We start from the raw sequence: 21,762 nt of genomic DNA on the forward strand, positions 1-21,762 counted from the left end.
TCCCCATGATGGCTTCTCGTGAAGTCATGAGAATATTGGCACGTACATACCACGAGGTGGCCTGCCTGTCGCCACACCCTCAGCAGACACGGCCCCTGGTCGCACTCACGTGCTGGGCGAGGAAACGCAGGCCTGCTGAGGGCCAGGCTCAGGCTGCCACTTCCCATCCAGTTAGAGGTCAGACCACATTCCTTGCTTCTGTTTGTTTTTAACTTGGGAAACACACATAAAATTTATCACCTTAGCCGTTTTTAAGTGTGCAGTTCAGTGGCATTAAGTACAGTTTGTATTGTTGTGCATCCGTCACCACCGTCCACCTCAGAACTCTTCATCTTCCCAAAGTGAAACACCTTCAACACAACTCCCCATTCCTCTCCCCCAGCCCCTGGCAACCACCATTCTACTTTCTGCCTCTATGAATTTGACTGCTCTGGGGACCTCATGTAAGTGGAACCCTACAGTATGTGTCCGTCTATAACTGGCTTATTTCACTTAGCATAATGTTCTAGTAGTGGTTGGCAAACTCATTAGTCAACAGAGCCAAATATCAACAGTACAACGATTGAAATTTTTTTTGAGAGCCAAATTTTTTAAACTTAAACTATATAGGTAGGTACATTCCTTATCGAGGTAGCGCCTGCACATGGTCTTTTGTGAAAGAGCCACACTCAAGGGGCCAAAGAGCCGCATGTGGCTCGTGAGCCAAGGTTTGCTGACCACTGTAGAGGTTTATCCATGTGGTACCACTTATCAGAATTTCCTTTCCTTTTGAGACTGAATAACATTCCATTGTGTGCCCAGACTGCATTTTGTTTATCCATTCTTCACTAGGAAAAAAATGTCAGTGGACACTTGGGCTGCTTCTACCTCTTGGCTATTGTGAATAACGCTGCTCTGAATGTGGATGTACAAATATTCCTTCAAGACCCTGCTGTCAATTCTTTTGAGTATATATCCATAAGTAGAATTCCTGGAGCATATGATAGTGCTATTTTTAATTTTTTGAGAAACCTCATCTTGTGTTCCACAGCAGCTGCACCATTTTACATTCCCACCAATAGTGTACAAGGGTTCCAGTTTCTCCAACATTTGTTATTTTTTTTTAAAGAATTTTATTTATTGATTTTATGGGGGCGGGTGGGAGAAGTAGCTGCTTCACTCTAGCTGTTTATTTGTTGCTTATTGTATGTACCTTGGCCAGGCAAGCGCAGGGTTTCAAACTAGCGACCTCAGCGCTCCAGGTTGGTGCTCTATCCACTGTGCAACCACAGGCCAGGCTGGTTTTCCTTTTTCTTTTCTTTCTTTCTTTCTTTTATTTTTTTTTATTATTAGCCATTCTAATAGGTGTGAGTGAGATGGTATCTCACTGTGGTTTTGGCATGCATTTCCCTAACGATTAGTGATGTTGAGCATCTTTTCATGTATTTCATGGCATTTGCATGACTATTCAAGTCCTTTGCCCAATTTTTAATCTAGTTGTTTGGTTTTTCGTTGTTGTTGAATTGTGGGAGTTCTTTACATTTTTTTTGGATATTAAACCGTTGACATATATGTGATTTGCAAGTGATTTCTCCCATTCTGCAGGTTGCTTACCTTTAGTTTTTTAAATAAGCCGTTCATTAAGGTATAATCTACATAAGGAAAACCGCATGGAACACAAGGCTACCGCTTGATGCGTTGTCACAAAGTGAGCACACCTGTGTGACTGACAGCCCCTCCCCTTCATTCTGCCTTCCAGTCCCTTCCCTTTCCCTCTTCCCCTGAAGCCACCAGGATCCTGACTTCTAAGAACATAGGTTAGTTTTGTCTATTTTAAATCTGTATTTAAGGGAAGTACCACAGTGTGTACTCTTTTTTTATTCCTGGCTTCTTTTGCTCATCACTCTTAGTGATTCATCATTACATGTAACTGTAATTGAGTTTTATTTGTTGCTGTATAATATTCCACGAATGCGTCTGCCACAGGTTACCCTTTCACCCCCAGGTGTCAAAGCTGCTGACTTTCTGGAGCTACTGTTGATGAGGCGTCCCCTGCCCGTGCCCGGGCGAGCCTCAGAGTGGGCTATTGAGGAGCACACTAATATGGTCCCCATCTGAGAGAAGGAAAGGGAGGGTGTAAGGAGAGATTAGAATCGCCTATCAGGGTCAGAGCTGGGGCTCTGCCCATGACTTTCGGACCAGCCTGCCCCAAAGGTGGCCTCTGCTCCGGCTCAGGCCTGCTCACTCCCCCTTTCACAATCCCTCCACCTCATGTGGCATGTTTGTCAGCTGCCTGCCCTTCCCCAGCAAGATCCACGAGAAAGCCCAGTATCTAGGTGTGCTTCTGCCTGACTCCCTCCCCCCATTCTTTCCACCAGCCTGGGTGAGGGTGGCAGGGGTGCTCCAGGCTGGGAGCCTTTTCCCTCCACACCCCAGCCCCCAGTCCAGCAACTGCTGTGTGGGATTCTGTCCAGAGGGCCCAGGGTGGAGGTCCTAGGAGTTACAGTGCTGCAAACTCCAGGTGGGACTTCGGGCAAGTTACTTCACTTCTGTGCCTTGGTTTCTTTTTTTATGCAATGATGTTGTTTAGAGTTATGTGAGTTGGCCCCTGGGAAGTGCTTAGTTGAGTGGCTAGGTAAGTGTCTATCATGGTGACTGTGATTATTAACCCTATTCATTATTGTTGTCATGGAGACAAAAGAGGCATCATTTTTCTGGGCCCTACCAACTGGAGCTGGGTGCTCTCACTGCTACACCCGTTATTATTTTGTGTTTCTAGCCTCCCTTGAGCTTGGTAAGATATTACCTTCCCAATAAAATCTTTGTGCTTGGGACACTGCCCCTCTCCCCTCTGGCCCTCTGAGGATCTCTGTTCTCTCATAGCCAATTAAATTAAAAGTTTTTAAAGGTAATAGATATAGTATAAAATTTAAAAATCTCAAGAGAAAAATGGAAAACTCAGGATTTTTTCCTTTACTCTCATCGCTGTGCCCCGATGTCTAGTCCCCTCCCATGGCTCCAATACTCCCAGTCCCTTGTGTATGTTTCCAGAAATACTGTCATAGACAGGAGAAACATCCGAACTTCCGTTTCACACAAATGAGACTCTTTCGCACACATTCTTTACCTTGCTACTATTATTATTTTTTGCTATTCTTTTTTTACAACAAAAAGATCAAGTTAAGCAAAGCAGCCCCAAATCATTGCTACTGTAATTTTTTTTTTATTTTGAAATAGCTTAAGACTCACAGAAGTTGCAAAAATAGTACAGAGTTCCCGTGCACCTTTCACCCAGCTCCCCCTGTTACCCCAGTGATAACATCTTACATAACCCTGGTGCATTGTCAAAACCAGGAAATTGAAATGGGTACAATATTATTAACTCAAAACCAAACCTTATTTGGACTTCACCAGTTTTAACATACAATAATTGTTTTGTTTTGTATTCCAGTGCATAGTTCTATGAAATTTTATCAAATGGACAGGTTTTGGGCCCTGGCCGCTTGGCTCAGTGGTAGAGCGTCTGCCTGGCGTGCAGAAGTCCCGGGTTCGATTCCCAGCCAGGGCACATAGGAGAAGCGCCCATCTGCTTCTCCACCCCTCCCCCTCTCCTTCCTCTCTGTCTCTCTCTTCCCCTCCCGCAGCCAAGGCTCCATTGGAGCAAAGATGGCCCGAGCGCTGGGGATGGCTCCTTGGCCTCTGCCCCAGGCGCTGGAGTGGCTCTGGTCACAGCAGAGCAACGCCCCGGAGAAGCAGAGCATCACCCCCTGGTGGGCAGAGCGTAGCTCCTGGTGGGCATGCCGGGTGGATCCTGGTCGGGCGCATGCGGGAGTCTGTCTGACTGTCTCTCCCCGTTTCTAGCTTCAGAAAAAAAAAAAATGGACGGGTTTTGTAACCATCAGAATATAAAATTGTTCCAATCACCGCAAAGAAACTCCCTCACGTTAACACTTTATAATCACACCCTTTTCAACTCTATCCTCTAGCAACCGCTGATCCGTTCTTCATCACTATAATTATGTCCCTTTGACAGTGTTATATAAATGAAACTATACAATTTGTAACCTTTTGAGATGGGCATTTTTTGCTCAGCATAATGCCCTTGAGATAAATCTAATGTGTTGTGTTTATTGATAATTCATTCCTTTCCATTGCTTTGTAGTGTTTCGTTGGATGAACACAGTTTGTTTATCCATTCACCTGTTAAGGATAGTTGCATTTTCAGTTTTGGTTTTCAATTACAAATCAAGCTGCTATGAATGTCCACACAGGTTTCTGTGTGAATCTAAGTCTTCAGTTTTTCAGGATAAATACTCAGAAGTACAACTGCTGAGTTGTATGGGAAGCATATGCCTAACTGGATAAGAAACTGCCAAACCATTTTCCAGAGTGGCTGTACTGTTTCACATTCCCACCAACAGTGTTGCAGAGTTCTGGTTACTGTGTGTCCTTGTCAGCCCTTGATTTTGTTACTATTTTCTTTTTAATTTTAGCCATTTTAATAGGTTTGTAATGCTTTTATGTCAGAGCCTTATTTTGTATTTCCCAGATGGCTAATGATGTTGAACATCTTTTCTTGTGCTTATTTACCATTTATATATACTTTTTGGTGAACTATCTGTTCAAATATTTTCACACACACCCCCCACCTTTTTTGTGTGAGAGAGACAGAGAGAGACAGACAGGAAGGGAGAGAGATGAGAAGCATCAACTTGTAGTTGTGGCACCTTAGTTAATTGATTGCTTTTTCCTATATGTCTTGACCAGGGAGGCCCCAGCCAAGCCAGTGACCCCTTGCTCAAGCCAGCAACCTTGGTCTTCAAGCCAGTGACCTTTTTAAACTGATAAGAACAGATACTACACTTGATCTTAGCCAAAAGGCCGAGAAGCGATATAGCCAGTGACCTTTTTAAAAAATTTTTATTGATTTTAATTTATTGTGTGTTCCACCAAATATATCTCTCCCCCACCCCCATGTTCCCCTCAACATCACCCTTATGCCCCTCTCCTCAACACCTTCCCCCCTTCCCTCCAGGATTTGCTTTCCTGCTCTCTATAACGCTGTGTTGTGTATATATAATTTCACCAATCTCTTTCCCTTCTCTGATCCCATCCTCTCATCCCCTTTCCCTTTGTCTGCTTTCCTTCTGGTTCTTTTGATCCCGACTCTGCCTCTATTCTGCTTCTCAGTTCACATTGTTCATTGAATTCCTCAAATGAGTATGATATTTTTCTTTCTCTGCCTGGCTTATTTCACTTAACATAATAGTTTCCAGGTCCATCCATGTTGTCACAAAAGGTAAGATTTCCTTCTTTTTCACGGCTGCATAGTATTCCATTGTGTATATGTACCACTGCCTTTTTTTTTTTTTTTTTTGTATTTTTCTGAAGTTGAAAACAGGAAGGCAGTCAGACAGACTCCCACATGCACCTGACTGGGATCCACCCGGCATGCCCACCAAGGGGTGATGCTCTGCCCATCTGGGGTGTTGCTCTCTTGCAACCAGAGCCATTCTAGCGCCAGAGGCAGAGGCCACAGAGCCATCTTCAGAGCCTGGGCCAACTTTGCTCCAATGGAGCCTTGGTTGCGGGAGGGGAAGAGAGAGACAGAAAGGAAGGAGAGGGGGAGGGGTGGAGAAGCAGATGGGTGCTTCCCCTGTGTGCCTTGTCCGGGAATCGAACCCAGGACTCCTGCATGCCAGGCTGACGCTCTACCACTGAGCCAACCGGCCAGGGCCTGTACCACTGCTTTTTAATCCACTCATCCATTGATGGACACTTGGGATGTTTCCAGATCTTGGATATTGTATACAATGCTGCAATAAACATGGGGGTGCATTTCTTCCTTTGAAACAGTGATGAGGTATTCTTGGGATATATTCCTAAGAGTGGGATGGCTGGGTCAAAAGGCAGTTTCATTTTTAATTTTTTGAGGAATCTCCATACTGTTTTCCACAGTGGCTGCACCAGTCTGCATTCCCACCAGCAGTGCAGGAGGGTTTCCTTTTCTCTTCATCCTCACCAGCACTTATTATGTATTTTGTTAATGAGCGCCATTCTGACTGGTGTGAGGTGGTATCTCATTGTGGTTTTAATTTGCATTTCTCTAATGATTAGTGATGTGGAACATTTTTTCATCTGCCTATTGGCCATCTGTATGTCCTCTTTGGAGAGGTGTCTATTCATTTCTTTTGCCTATTTTTTGATTGGATTGTTTGTCTTCCTGGTGTTGAGTTTTACAAGTTCTTTATAAATTTTGGTTATTAACTCCTTATCAGACATTTTGTTGAATATATTCTCCCATTGTGTGTTTTGTCTTTTTATTTTGCTCATATTGTCTTTAGCTATGCAAATCTTTTTAGTTTGATATAGTCCCATTTGTTCATCCTGTCCTTTATTTCACTTGCCCGTGGAGATAAATCAGCAAATATATTGCTGCGAGAGATGTCGAAGAGCTTACTGCCTATGTTTTCTTCCAAGATGATTATGGTTTCATGACTTACATTTAAGTCTTTTATTCATTTTGAGTTTATTTTTTTGAATTGTGTAAGTTGGTGATCCAGTTTCTTTTTTTTTTTTCTGGTAGCTGTTCAAATTTCCCAACACCATTTGTTAAAGAGACTGTCTTTACTCCATTGTATGCTCTTACCTCCCTTGTCATTTGTTCATAACGGTGTGGGTTTCTTTCTGGGTTCTCTGTTCTGTTCCATTGATCTATATGCCTGTTTTGAGTACAATGGCCTTGTAGTAAAACTTGACATCAGGAAGTGTGATACCATCCACTTTATTCTTCTTTTTTCAAGATTGCTGAGGCTATTTGTGTTCTTTTCTGGTTCCGTATAAATTTTTGGAATATTTGTTCTATATATTTGAAATATGCTATTGGTATTTTAATAGGAATTGCATTGAATTTATAAATTGCTTTGGGTAATATAGACATTTTAATGATGTTTATTCTTCCTATCCATGGACACAGTATATGCTTCCACTTGTTTGTATCTTCCTTGATTTCTTATATCAATGTTTTATAATTTTCCGAGTATAAGTCTTTAACTTTCTTGGTTAAATTTATTCCTAGGTACTTTATTATTTTTGTTGCAATAGTGAAGGGGATTGTTTTCTTAATTTCTCTTTCAGACAGTTCATTATTGGTGTATAAAAATGCTTCTGATTTCTGAATATTAATTTTATATCCTGCCACCTTGTTGAATTCATTTATCAGGTCCATTAGTTTTTTGACTGAGACGTTAGGGTTTTCTATGTATAGTATCATATCATCAGCAAATAATGATAGTTTTACTTCTTTTCCAATTTGGATGCCTTTTATTTCTTTTTCTTGTCTGATTGCTGTGGCTAGGACTTCCAGAACTATGTTGAATAAGAGTGGTAAAAGGGAGCACCCTGCCTTGTTCCTGAACTTAAGGGGATTGCTTTTAATTTTTGTCCATTGAGTATGATGTTGCCTGTGGGTTTGTCATAGATGGCCTTTATCATGTTGAGGTATGTTCCCTGTATTCCCACTTTGCTGAGAGTTTTGATCATAAATGGGTGCTGGATTTTATCAAATGCTTTTTCTGCAACTATTGATATTATCATGTGATTTTTCTCTTTCTTTTTGTTTATATGATGAATCACATTGATTGATTTGTGAATATTATACCAGCCTTGCCTCCCTAGAATAAATCCCACTTGATCATAATGTATGATTTGTTTCACATATTGCTAGATCCAGTTTGCTAATATTTTGTCAAGAATATTAGCATCTAAATTCATCAGGGATATTGGCTTATAGTTTTCTTTCTTTGTATTTTATCTTTGCCTGGTTTTGAAATGAGGATATGCTTGTCTCATAAAAAGAGCTTGGAAGTCTTCTCTCCTCTTGAATTTTTTGAAATAGGAGTTATTTCTTCTTTTGAATATTTGGCAGAATTTGCCTGTAAAACCATCTGGTGCAGGGTTTTTGTTTGTTGGGAGTTATTTATTTATTTATTTATTTATTTAGTATTTTTTCGAAGCTGGAAACGGGGAGGCAGTCCGACAGACTCCTGCATGCACCCGACCAGGATCCACCCGGCATGCCCACCAGAGGGCGATGCTCTGCCCATCTTGGGGCGTCGCTTTGCCGCAATCAGAGCCATCCTAGTGCCTGAGGCAGAGGCCACAGAGCCATCCTTGGCGCCTGGGCCAACTTTGCTCCAGTGGAACCTTGGCTGCGGGAGGGGAAGAGAAAGACAGAGAGGAAGGAGAGGGGGCAGGGTGGAGAAGCAGATAGGCGCTTCTCTTGTGTGCCCTGGCCGGGAATCGAACCCGGGACTCCTGCACGCCAGGCCGACGCTCTTCCACTGAACCAACCGGCGAGGGCCTGTTTGTTGGGAGTTTTTTGATAACTGTTTCAATCTCATTATTTGTAATCGGTCTGTTTAGGTTTTCTGATTCTTCCTGATTGATTTTTTTTTTTTTTTTTTTTTTTTTTACAGAGAGAGAGAGAGAGGGATAGACAGGGACAGACAGACAGGAATGGAGAGATGAGAAGCAGTAATCATTAGTTTTAGCGCATTGCAACACCTTAGTTGTTCATTGATTGCCATCTCATATGTGCCTTGACTGCGGGCCTTCAGCAGACTGAGTAACCCCTTGCTCGAGCCAGCGACCTTGGGTCCAAGCTGGTGAGCTTTTACTCAAACCAGATGAGCCTGTGCTCAAGTTGGTGACCTCAGGGGTCTTGAACCTGGGTCCTCGTCATCCCAGTTCAATGCTCTATCCACTGCACCACTGCCTGGTCAGGCTCTTCCTGATGGATTTTTGAAGGATTATATGTTTCAAGGAATTTGTCCATTTCATTTAGGTTGTCTAATTTTTTCACATACATTTCTTCATAGTATTTTCTTACAATCCTTTGTATTTCTGCTGTGTCAGTTGTTACTTCTCCACTCTCATTTCTAATTTTATTTATTTGAGTCCTCTCTCTGTTTTTCTTGGTGAGTCTGGTTAAAGGTTCATCAATCTTGTTTACTTTTTCAAAGAACCAGCTCTTGGTTTTATTGATCTTTTGTATTGTTTTTTAGCCTTCATGTCATTTATTTCTGCTCTGATCTTTATTATTTTCTTTCTTCTACTTCCTCTGGGCTTTGCTTGCTGTTCTTTTTCTAATTCTTTTAGATGAAAGGTTGTTTATTTGAGCTTCTTCTTGCTTCTTAAGGTATGCCTATAATGCTATAAACTTCCCTCTCAGGGCTGCTTTTGTTTTGTCTCATAAATTTTGAGTTGTTGTATGTTCATTTTCATTTGTTTCTAGAAAATTTTTGATTTCTTACTTGATCTCATTGTTAACCCATTTGTTATTTAATAACATGCTATTTAGTTTCCAAGTGTTGGAATGTTTTTCATTTTTTCTATTGTAGTTGATTTCTAGTTTCATGCCATTGTGATCAGAGAAGATGCTTGATATGATTTCAATCTTCTTAAATTTATTGAGACTCATTTTGTGTCCTAATATGTGGTCTATCCTAGAGAATGTACCATGAGCACTTGAAAAGAATGTATATTCTCCTGCTTTAGGGTAAAAGGTTCTGAAGATATCTATTAAATTCAATTGATCTAGTGTGTTCTTTAAGTTTGCTGTTTCTTTGTTAATTTTCTGTCTGGAGGATCTATCCATAGATGTTAGTGGGGTATTAAAATCCCCTACTACTATAGTATTGCTGTTGATCTTGCCCTTTATGTCCATCAAAACCTGCTTTATATATTTAGGTGCTCCTATATTAGGTGCATAGATATTTATAATGGTTATATCTTCCTGTTGGATCACTCCCTTTATCATTATGTAGTGAACTTCTTTATCTTTTACTATAGACTTTGTTTTAAAGTCTGTTTTGTCAGATATAAGTATTGCTACCCCAGCTTTTTTTTTCATTTCCATTTGCATGAAATATTTTTTTTCTATCCCTTTAGTTTCAGTCTATGTGTATCTTTTGTTTTGAAGTGGGTCTCTTGTAGACAGCATATGTACAGGTCTTGTTTTCTTATCCATGCAGCTACCCTATCTTTTGATTGGAGCATTTAATCCATTTACATTTAAGATTATTATTGATATGTAGTTCTTTATTTCCATTTTATTCTTTAAACCTACATTCCTCTTTTACTAGATTTTTTCCCCCTTTGTTCTGTTTACAACAGGCCCCTTAACATTTCTTGCAGCATTGGTTTGGTTGTAATGAATTCCTTGAATTTTTTTTGTCTGGGAATTTTTTATTTTTTCTTCAATTTTAAATGATAGCCTTGCTGGATAAAGAAGTCTTCATTGTAGGCTCTTGTTTTGCATAACTTTGAATATTTCTTGCCATTCCCTTCTGGCCTCAAGTTTTTCTGTAGAAAAGTTAAATGTCATTCTTATGGGGGCTTCTTTGTAGGTGATTGCTTTTTTCTTGCAGTTTTTAGTATTCTTTTTTATCTCTTTGCTTTGTTTTTTTCTTTTTTCTTTTAGAGAGGAGAGGGAGAGACAGAGAGAGAGAAGGGGGGGAGGAGCTGAAAGCATCAACTCCCATATGTGCCTTGACCAGGCAAGCCCAGGGTTTCAAACCAGCAACCTCAGCATTTCCAGGTCAATGCTTTATCCACTGCGCCACCACAGGTCAGGCCTGCTTTGGTATTTTAATTATGGTGTGTCTTGCTGTAGGTCTCTTTTGGTTCCTCTTTAATAGGATTCTCTGTGCTTCTTGAACTTGTGTGACTTTTTCCTTCATCAATTTAGAGAAGTTTTCAGTTATGATTCTTCAGTCAGGTTATCTATCCCTTGTTCTTTCTCTTCTCCTTCAGAAACCCCTATTATGTGGATATTGTTTCTCTTCATGTTGTCACAGAGATCTCTTAGAGTTTCCTCAGACTTTTTGATCCTCTTTTCTTTTTGCTGTTCTGCTTCTGTGCTTTTGTTTATTTTGTCTTCCAAATCGCTGATTCGATCCTCTGCTTTATCCAGCCTGCTTTTAATTCCTTCTAGTGTAGTCTTCATTTCTGATATTGTATTTGTCATTTCTGTCTGATTCTTTATAATAATTTTAAAGTCCTTTTTAATGATTGCTCTCTCTCTATTTAGGTGCTCATTATGCCTGTCTATTGTTGCTCTAAGATCCTTGAGCATCCTAACAATCATTATTCTAAACTCTGCATCCGGTATCTTGGTTATTTCCATTTCTTTCGGTTCTTTTTCTGGGTATTTCTTTTGTTGATTTATTTGAATTGCATTTTTCTGTCTTCTCATTTTGTTTCTGTATTGACTGCTCCTTTGGGTGTTCTGTTTGTGTAGCTAGCTGAGTACAGAGTTGGTGTTTTCTGCCTCCAGCTTTCAGTTGTGTTGTTTTTAGACCTTCTTGGGTTGGCCTCAGCTGTTGTTTGTAATCTGCTGTGGGCTACTTGTCTGCTGCTACTGCTCTATTTGCTGTTTGTGACAACATTTTCTATGAGGAGCCCTTCCTCAAGATACCACTTGAAGTAGGGTTGTTAAGTCCTGAGCTGATGCTCTCCATATCTGGCCACTGGATGTACCAGCCCTGGTCCTCCCTGGTCAGAACCTGGTGCACACCAGTGGGGGTCAGTGCTTATGACTGGCCCTTAGCAACCTTCTTGTACCTACAGGTGATACAGAATTTGTGGCCGCCTCTGCTGGGCTCAGATGCCATTGTGAATGTCAGCTGTACTCCTAGGCTGGCTTTTTATCTACTTTTGGCTAGTGTGCATGGCCTTTCTATTCCCAAAATGTGATCTTTCTGCCCACCTGCTGCTGCTGCCTCCTTGGGCACTCTGGCACTGGCACTGCTGGGTACGTGGGCCACAGCTCAGACTGCCCCTCGGGCGTGTGGGCTGCCTCACCGGGCTCCACCCCACACTGCCGCTGTGCAAGCTGCCTCACCAGGTTCCACAACACCACCCCCGTGGTCACCCTGGCAGCGGGCGCTTCCACCCTTTAGAGGGCTCTCAGCAGTTTGAGGGGGCAGTGTAGCCCAGACCTCAGCACTCAAAATCTGTATCCCTGATGTGCCCCCTGCTTCTAAGCGACTCTTTGCACTGACTGGAGCAAGAGAGCCTCTGGTGGGCAGGGTAATTGCTTCCCTTTGCTGGCGTTGGTTCTCCCAGGAAACATGGCCACTTTTGGTTTGGTTTGGGGAGTGACCCAGTACAGTAGTCAGGGTGGCTGTCTCCCACAGTCTCTCCCTATACCCTGGAGACTACACTCTCCTCTCACAACTCCAGTTCTCTCAGTGCTCCCTGCTCTCAGAGCCCTCAGTAAGTGGCTGTGAATGAGGTTTTCTGCATGGTCCCTTTAAGACAGAGCCTGGGTCTGAGAGTTCTGTCTCCCTCTCACAAACAGTAACCCAGCTCTTCTTTCAGCTAAATACTGTCCATAAGCCTCCTCTAGTCTCTGGCACCTCAGGCTGGAGTTCCGGTCTCGGGGCTGAGGACCCACAAATCTCTGGGAAACCCACCCCACCATGAGAGATCCTCTGGGCCGCCACTCACTCCTGGGAGTGGGGCAACCCTTTTTTCCTCTCTACCCTTCCTACCAGCTCAGGGTGGTTTCTTCAGTGTTGCTTGGTTATAAATTCCTCTTAGTTTAGTCTAAAGTTGGTTTTTCAAGATGATTGTTCTTAAGTTAAGTTGTAATCCACTTTGGTTCTGGGAGGTGGGAGTTGTAACATCTGCCTACTCTGTCGCCGTTTTCTCTTCCCCACCAGTGACCTTTTGTGCTCAAGCCAGTGACCTGCACTCAAGCTGGTGAGCCTGTGCTCAAGCCAGATGAGCCTGCGCTCAAGCAGGCAACCTTGTGGTTTTGAACCTGGGTCCTCAGCATCCCAGGTTGACACTCTATCCCAGGGGTCGGGAAACTTTTTGGCTGAGAAAGCCACGAATGCCACATATTTTAAAATGTAATTCCACGAGAGCCATACAATGACCCGTGTATGTTATGCATTATCCAATAAAAATTTGGTGTTGTCCCAGAGGACAGCTGTGATTGGCTCCAGCCATGGCTCCTCCTTGGCTCCACAACCATGAACATGAGTGGAAATGAATGGATTGTAATACATGAGAATGTTTTATATTTTTAACATTATTATTATTATTATTTTGTATTTTTCCGAAGCTGGAAACGGGGAGAGACAGTCAGACAGACTCCCGCATGCGCCTGACCGGGATCCACCCGGCACGCCCACCAGGGGCGACGCTCTGCCCACCAGGGGGTGATGCTCTGCTTCTCCGGGGCATTGCTCTGCTGTGACCAGAGCCACTCCAGCACCTGGGGCAGAGGCCAAGGAGCCATCCCCAGCGCCCGGGCCATCTTTGCTCCAATGGAGCCTTGGCTGCGGGAGGGGAAGAGAGAGACAGAGAGGAAGGAGAGGGGGAGGGGTGGAGAAGCAGATGGGCGCTTCTCCTTTGTGCCCTGGCCGGGAATCGAACCCGGGACTTCTGCACGCCAGGCCGATGCTCTACCACTAAGCCAACCGGCCAGGGCCAACATTATTATTTTTTAATTAAAGATTTGTCTGTGAGCCAGATGCAGCCATCAAAAGAGCCACATCAGGCCCTGGCCGGTTGGCTTAGTGGTAGAGCGTCGGTCTGGCATGCAGGAGTCCTGGGTTCGATTCCTGGCCAGGGCACACAGGAGAAGCACCCATCTGCTTCTCCACCCCTCCCCCTCTCCTTCCTCTCTGTCTCTCTCTTCCTCTCCCGCAGCCAAGGCTCCATTGGAGCAAAGTTGGCCCAGGTGCTGAGGATGACTCTATGGCCTCTGCCTCAGGCACTAGAATGGCTCCAGCTGCAACAGAGCAACGCCCCAGATGGGCAAAGCATTGCCCCCTGGTGGGCATGCCGGGTGAATCCCGGTCAGGTGCATGCGGGAGTCTGTCTGACTGTCTCCCCGTTTCCAACTTCAGAAAAATACAAAAAAAAAAAAGAGCCACATCTGGCTGGTGAGCCATAGGTTCCCAACCCCTGCTCTATCCGCTTATGCCACCACTTGGTCAGGTAATGTTTTGTCTATTTTTAAATTAAATTTTTGTTTTCTTACTATTGAGTTTAGAGTGTTCTTTATATGTTCTAGATACAAATCCTTCCTGAGGGTTTTGCACAATAGCCATTTTTAATTTTGATGAGGTCCAATTTATTTAGTTTTTTCTTTTTATAGATTGTGCCTTTGGTGTCCTGTCTAGACATCTTGCCATTTACTTGAATATATCTTGTAGATAATTCCATATCAGCATGCTATGAGCTTTCTTATTATGTTTTTGTGGCTGCAAGTATGCCAACATACAAATAAAACATAATTAATTTAACCAGTTCCCTGTTGGGGACCTCACTGTTTAAACTTGTGCTACTGTAAACAGTACTGTAATAAATAACCTTGAGCATACATTGTTCTCACTCTGTGGCCTAATGTCTGTGGGTTAAATTCCCAATAGTGTGGTTGCTAGTCTAAGGGTTCAAACATTTGTAATATCTTCCTTGGGACCTCCCCTTATAATGTCTGAGCAATTATTATTCCTTCCACCTCTTAACCTCTTAATTTCATCAGATCATTTTGATCTTTACCGATTTGAGAAGTGAAGAATGATTTCTCCATGTGATATTAGTTTAGTTCTCTCTTAAAATGCTTCCTGTGTTTTCTTTCCTTTGAATGTCAGGCTCCTCTCCTGTGCCTACTTTTCTCCTTGGCTCCTGGCCTGATTGGTTAGGAAGAGCCCACCCTTCACTTTCTGCATGGGGTGGGCTGTGGAACCAGGGACTCCCTCCCAGGCCGGTCCTCACTTGCTGATGGGGCAGAGACCTGACCTGCTGCTGTGAATCTCTTCCCTTGTGTTGGCTCAGTGTACCTATCTGTGAAATGAGGATGAGAATAGCACCTACACATAGGACTACTGAGAGAAAATCTTGAGTAAATATGCACAAAAGCACTTAGAACGGTGCCAGGCACACAGTAAGTGATGTAGCAGTGTTAGCTCTGGTTAACTGTAGCTAGCAATACTATCCTGTAGCATGGACAGAGGCCTTGAGATGTGAAACTGCATGAAATGTGTGGGGAGCTTGAAGCTGCTGGGTATTTCTGGGGTAAGACATGGAGAGTGGAGGGGAGACGTTGGTGCTGAGAGGAGGGTGGGACCAGGTCAGAGTCCCTCAGCCAGAAGTCCCCGTGGAGATGGCCTGTAGCAGCAGAACCTGCGGGCCAGAGCAGTGGCAAGAGCAGTGGGACTCTGAGCTTGTTGCTAGGACAGGAAAGCTGAGGGACATAGAGGTCCAGGACCCAGGAGTTCACGTATGTGGGACCTCCAGATCACCTCCTCAGTATGGATGGGGTAGGGAGGGTCGAGCCTTCCCTTGTGGATGGCCTTGGAGATGCCAGAGCCACTAATGATTGTCCACTCTGCACCCCACTGCCCTCAGAGAGACCCACTAGGGGGTAGGTAGTTATCCACATTGTTGGGGAAAACTGAGGGTCAGAGAGAGAAAGCACTTACCCCAGTTCACAGAGCCAGAAAATGGCAGAGTGAGTCTTGAACCCAGGATTTCCTGACTTTCCTCTGGGCTACCTGTCACCCCAGGGTAAGCTTTAGGCCATCCTTGCCCATTGCCACTGCACCACTGGAGATATCTTGAGAGACTTTCACTTAAAAAATGGTTGCCTGTTGAGCTTTTAAAAAACTATAGAGCCAAAATGCTTTGGTAAAATATAAAAAACAAACAAAAACACCTAAAGTACCCCAAAAAACTGAAGTGGAAAATAAAAGTTTCCTACCTCTCTGGCTCCCATAGCGGACACTGTTGGTGTCAGCCCAGATCCCCTCAGTGGTGCTGGGCCCCCTTCCCTGGCTTCTGCAGGCCTTGCTTCTAGCACCCACAACTGCAACGTTCCCCAAAGGACGGTCCTTGGGCTACTGGCAACATTTTGCCCACGAGTAAGAGAGCCTGGAATGCTCAGGGGGTTATGACCTCCATCCTGACTCCAGGTGGCCAATGAATAGATGATACAGGAGTCAGAACAACTCTGTAGTGTAATTTACCCTGAAACCCTCCTGCAGAATCAGCCTCGGGCTACTGTTTTGCCTGGTCACACCATGGCCTGATTTCTCCTCGTTCCCTGTCCTGTTCCCCCTGTTCCCCACTGCCTTAACAAGTCTCTCATATAGGAATCCTGGTCCCAGGATTGGCTTTTGTAAAAGACAACCACAGCAAGTTACAAAAACAGCCCCAATTCTTCTCCCCTCCCAGATCCATGTCCTTAGCTACCAAGATGCTAGGCTTGGCCATGTGACTTACTTTGGCCAAAGGGACATTAGCAATCTAGATACATGAGAGGCTTGAAAGCATTTTGCACAATCAAGCTTGCTTGGTCTTGTGCCTCTGTCATTACCATGATGATATGTCCAGGCTAGTAGGTTATAGGATGAGACCAAAGGCCCCAGGCTCAGCCTCTTCAGTTGTCCTAGCTGAGGCCATCCTACACTAGCCACTATGCCACTGGCCCCTCTCATCTAGCAAGCCTAGTCAAGATCAGCCGAGCTGCTAGATCTCAGCCTAGGGGAGATGCCTCCAGGCTACTGAGCAATCAATGCTTATGATCGTGTGCCACTGGCAGGTTTAGGTTGCTTGTTACACAGTATCATTGTGGTGTGATAGGTAACTGATCCAGCAACCTCACTCCACTCCCTTGGGTATCTTTTTGGTTATTGGTTTTTGCACATTGGAAAACATGACTCTTATACTATCTTAGTTGCAGATCAGTCTTCTACTTGATACCATCTCAACTTCCCCTTGACCCACACAGGTCCCCTTTATTCTTTTCAAGATGTGCATAATCACTATCTATGGGGCCACGCTAGCTTATGCCCAGTCCTTTATTGATGAGCATTGGGTCCTTACTTCATTTTCAGTATAGTAAATGCCTCTGTATTGATCCTTGTGCATTCATCTTTAAGTATGTATATAAGGATCTCTGGGATGCTCATCATGAACTTGAGGATCAAATCTCTATATTTCAAGGTTTGATAGATACCACTTAATTTGAAAGGCCAGACTTTCAGTACTCTCCATCTACCCTCCGATATTGAACTCATAAAACAAAAAGGGCACCAAAAGCCTTGTGGTATAGTAAAGTACCATGCAAAGGATTTCCGAGCATTTCTGGGTGTTTTATAACATCTATCCATGCATCCACTCATTCATTCATCCAATAAATATTTATTGAGTATCTGCTGTGTGCCAAGTGTCATTCTGGGCCCTGAGGACAGAGCAATGAATACAACAGACAAAAATCCCTGCCTTGATTAAGCTTATATTCTATGAGAGTTAACAGATCTCTCTCTCTCTCTCTCTCTCTCTCTCTCTCTTTCTCCCTCCCTCCCTCTCCCCCCCATCTCACACACACACACACACACAGACACACACACACACACACACACACACACACACACACACACACACGAAAACCGAAAACATTAAGGACATTAGAAGGTGATAATGTTACAGAGAAAAACTGGCAGAAAAAAAGGGACAGAAACCATTGAAGTACAAGTGGAAGGAGAGGCTGTAATCTTTAAAAATATGGCAAGGGCAATATATTAGTTTGTTATGGTTGCTGTAACAAAGTACCACAGACTGGGTGGCTTAAACAACAGAAATTTATTTTCTCATTTTTGGAGGCTAAAGTCTGAGATCAAGGTGTTGTCAAGGTTGGTTTCTTCTTCCTTTTTTATTTTGTGACAGAGACAGAGAGACAGACAGATAGGGACAGAGAGACAAGAAGGGAGAGAGAAGAGAAGCATCAATTCTTTGTTGTGGCACCTTAGTTATTCATTGATTGCTTTCTCATATGTGCCTTGATGGGGGGCTACAGCAGAGTGAGTGACCCCTTGCTCAAGCCAGCAACCTTGGGATCATGTCTATGACCCCACACTCAAGCCAGCGACCCTGCACTCAAGGTGATTGAGCCTGTGCTCATGTCGGATGAGCCTGCGCTCAAGCCAGCAACCTTAGGGTTTCGAACCTGGGTCCTCTGCATCCCAGTCGGATGCTCTATCCACTGCGCCACCACCTGGTCAGGCAAGGTTGTTTTTTTCTGAGGCCTCTCTCCTTGACTTGCAGATAGCCAGCATCTCTCTGTGTTTTCACATCTGTCTTCCCTTTGTGTATGTCTGTGTCCTAATCTCTTTTTATAAGGACATCAGTCATATTGGATTAGGATACCCTATGACCTCATTTTAACTTAATCACCTCTGTAAAGATCCTATCTTCAGTTATGGTCACATCTAAGGTCCTAAGAGTTAGGACTTCAACACTATCTATTTACTTACTTACTTACTTATTATTTACTCCTCTTTCCTCCATCCCCTCCCTCAGGTAAACATAAATTTTTTAGTGGGGGGACACCATTCAGCCCATAACAGGGAGGCTTCAGTAAACTTGGAGGTGAGGCCTATGGATGCCTTTAGGAGCACTGCAGACAGGAGCAAAGACTCTGAAGTAAGAGCATGCCTGGTGTGTTTGAGAAAAAGCAAGGAGACCAGAGGAGAGTATAGGGAGTGAGGCGGAGAGAGTTGAAGGCAAGATCCAGGAGGTCCCAGGCAGCAGATTGCACTTGTTCTCGTAGATCATGGTGGGGACTCTGGCGTTTATCCTGTGGGAGGCAGGAGCCACAGAAGAGTTCTGAGCAGAGGAGGTACATGACCTGCTTCTGCTTTAACAGAATTCCTCTGGCTGCTATGCAGAGGAGAAATGGAAGGGATTGCTGTTGTCATTAGCACTGCTCACCGTGGGTTTTCAGGTCCGCAGCAGAGCACTGCTCTTCCCCATCCCTTTGGAGCCAGGCAGGGCACGTGACTTGCTTTGGTCAATAGAGTGTGACCAGAGTGCTGTCATGGCTTCTGGGGAATACTTATGAGCATACTCTAGACCAGGGGTAGTCAACCTTTTTATACCTACCGCCCACTTTTGTATCTCTGTTAGTAGTAAAATTTTCTAACCGCCCACCGGTTCCACCGTAATGGTGATTTATAAAGTACGGAAGTAATTTTACTTTATAAAATTTATAAAGCAGAGTTACAGCAAGTAAAAGCATATAATAATAATTACTTACCAAATATTTTATGTCAGATTTTCGCTAAATTTGGCAGAATAAATCTTTATAAAATAACTTACTATAGTTAAATCTATCTTTTTATTTATACTTTGGTTGCTCCACTACCGCCCACTATGAAAGCTGGAATGCCCACTAGTGGGCGGTAGGAACCAGGTTGACTACCACTGCTCTAGGCCATATTCTCTCTGTCTTTCCATGGCAACTGTCAGAGTTGAGTTCTTACTGGCTGCCCCATCAACCTGGGTCCCAGACCATGGTTAGAGGGACATGTAGTGTGCTTTTATGGTAATTAAACAAAGTAAATATGACAAAATTAAATTTATTCTGACATTAAAAAACATTCTTATGTTACATTTTTTAAGTTATGCTTTTTAGAATTTGTAAAAAAGAGGGGTTAAAAAATTTAAAAATGACATAAAAGTTATATCTATATCTATATCTATATCTATATCTAGATATAGATAGATACATTCTTAGTAAGATTTAGTAAATTTGGCAGGTCCTGGAGCAAATGTGTTAAGTTTTTTCATTCTTGTGTTTATGAGAAACATGAGCCTAATGTGTCCTAGTGATTTCTTTAATGTTTGGGCATATATTTGAAAGGCAAACTCTCATTTCCTCATTAATACATTGAAGAATTCCTCTCTTTTTACTCTTGTGTTGAGTGCAGAAAACCCTCACCATACATATCATCTTAACTTTACACCAAACAAAGGATAGAAGAAACTTGCCTCCAGTCTTTCCAGGGAACATGGGGGGTAGTGTAAACAATCCAGCACCACAGCTTAACAGCCTTTGCAACCTAATCAGGCAAGTGAGGTGGGGGTTGGACAAACTGTCAGTTTACAGCCAATTCCCCACACCTCTGTCCCCCAAAAATCTAAACTCCAAAAACCCTGTTGGTTTTTTGGTCCCCAACAGGCACATATTTCTCTGGAATACAATAGGGCTCACCTGGAAATCTTCTAGGGTGCACCAGTGCACCCTGGCGCACACTTTGAGAACCACTGGTTTATACCATTGGGATATGAGGCTTGTTTGTTACCACAGCACAACCTGTTAGTTAACCTTTTCTGACTAGGAGGGAAAGGAGACAGAAATAGGGCCACAGTGAAGAAGAGACTGATATATCCATGTGGGAGATGACAGGCCTTGGGCCATGGTGGTGGCAGTGGGAATGGTAAAGACATGGCTGGTCACTGGACATATTTTGAATGTGGAGCCAATAGAATTTGCTGACAGATTGAATGTAGATTATGAAAGAGATGAGCAAGGATGACTCCAAGATTTGTATCCTCAGCAGTAGAAAAAAATGTAGGAGCCATCAACTAAAGTAGCATGACCAAGGAAGACCATTGGGGAGGGCAGCCGGCCATGTGGAGTTGGACAGGTTCACTGAATTCAGTCCTAGGGGAGGCATCGAAGGGGCGGAAACCATGAGCTGTCAAAGTGAGCACAGCACACCCCTGTATTGTCTATGGGGCCTGGGACCCCTCTTACCACCAAACACGGGGATTCTGAAGAGCTGGAGTTGGTACAAACCCCTGGAAAATCTAGGGTTTAAAACAAGCCCAAACTGTTTTCAGCTGTATGGATGGACCTGGAAACTATTATGTTAAGTGAAATAAGCCAGGCAGAAAAAGAAAAATATCATATGACCTCACTCATGTGAGGAATCCAATGAACAATGTGAACTGAGGAACGGAATTGAGACAGAGGACAGATCAAAGGGATCAGAGGGAAAGACGACAGAGGTAAAGGGGATGATAGGATGGAATTAAACCTGAAGGGAATGGGGGAGGGCGCTATGGGGAGGAGGGGAAAGGAGATGTTGAGGGGAATATGGGGGAGGGGACAACACTAGAATCTATGTGAACACAATAAGTTAAAATCAATAAAAAAAAAAAAGAACTGACCCTGGCCGGTTGGCTCAGTGGTAGAGCATCAGCCTGGTGTGCAGGAGTCCTGGGTTTGATTCCCAACCAGGGCACACAGGAGAAGCGCCCATCTGCTTCTCCACCCCTCCCCCTCTCCTTCCTCTCTGTCTCTTTCTTCCCCTCCCACAGCCAAGGCTCCATTGGAGCAAAGTTGGCCCGGGCGCTGAGGATGGCTCTGTGGCCTCTGCCTCAGGCACTAGGATGGCTCTGGATGCAACAGAGTGATGCCCCAGAGGGGCAGAGCATTGCCCCCTGGGGGGCATGCTGGGGGGATCCTGGTCGGGTGCATGCGGGAGTCTGTCTGACTGCCTCCCCGTTTCCAGCTTCGGAAAAATGTAAAAAAAAAAAAAAAAAAAAAAAGAACTAATACCACCTGACCTGTGGTGGCACAGTGGATAGAGCATTGACCTGGATGCTGAGGTGCTGAGGTCGCCAGTTCGCAACCCTGGGCTTACCTGGTCAAGGCACATATGAGAAACCACTGCTATGTGTTGATACTTTCCACTCCTCCTCCCGTCTCTCTTTCTTGCTCTCTCTCTTCTCTCTAAAATCAATCAATAAAATATTTTTTTTTTAAAGGAATTTATTGAGTCTTGTAACAGGGAAAAAAAATTCCAAGGTAGTTTGGATTTCAAGTACAGCTGGTTTCAGGTGGTTAAAAAAAAATGTTCTCTCCCTCCCTCTCTCAGTTCTTCTCTAGGTTATGGTTTCTGTGAAGCTCTGCCC

General features: G+C 43.7%; 1 long non-coding RNA gene and 1 pseudogene across 1 annotated transcript in view; both read right to left on the reverse strand.

The window, feature by feature from the left end:
- Nucleotides 1-4,714: 4,714 nt before the first annotated feature.
- On the reverse strand, nt 4,715-4,872 carry LOC136314767 (U2 spliceosomal RNA; annotated as a pseudogene).
- Nucleotides 4,873-18,592: 13,720 nt separating this feature from the next.
- Nucleotides 18,593-21,762, reverse strand: part of LOC136314600 (uncharacterized) — a 28,999-nt gene continuing 25,829 nt past the window's right edge. Inside the window, exons 2-3 of the long non-coding RNA XR_010727339.1 lie at nt 21,492-21,580; nt 18,593-18,637 (exon numbers count right to left, since the gene is read on the reverse strand). This is a non-coding gene — a long non-coding RNA (uncharacterized lncRNA). The remainder of the gene's footprint in view (nt 18,638-21,491; nt 21,581-21,762) is intronic.

This window comes from Saccopteryx bilineata, chromosome 10 (assembly GCF_036850765.1).
Source record: "Saccopteryx bilineata isolate mSacBil1 chromosome 10, mSacBil1_pri_phased_curated, whole genome shotgun sequence".
NCBI lineage: Eukaryota > Metazoa > Chordata > Mammalia > Chiroptera > Emballonuridae > Saccopteryx > Saccopteryx bilineata.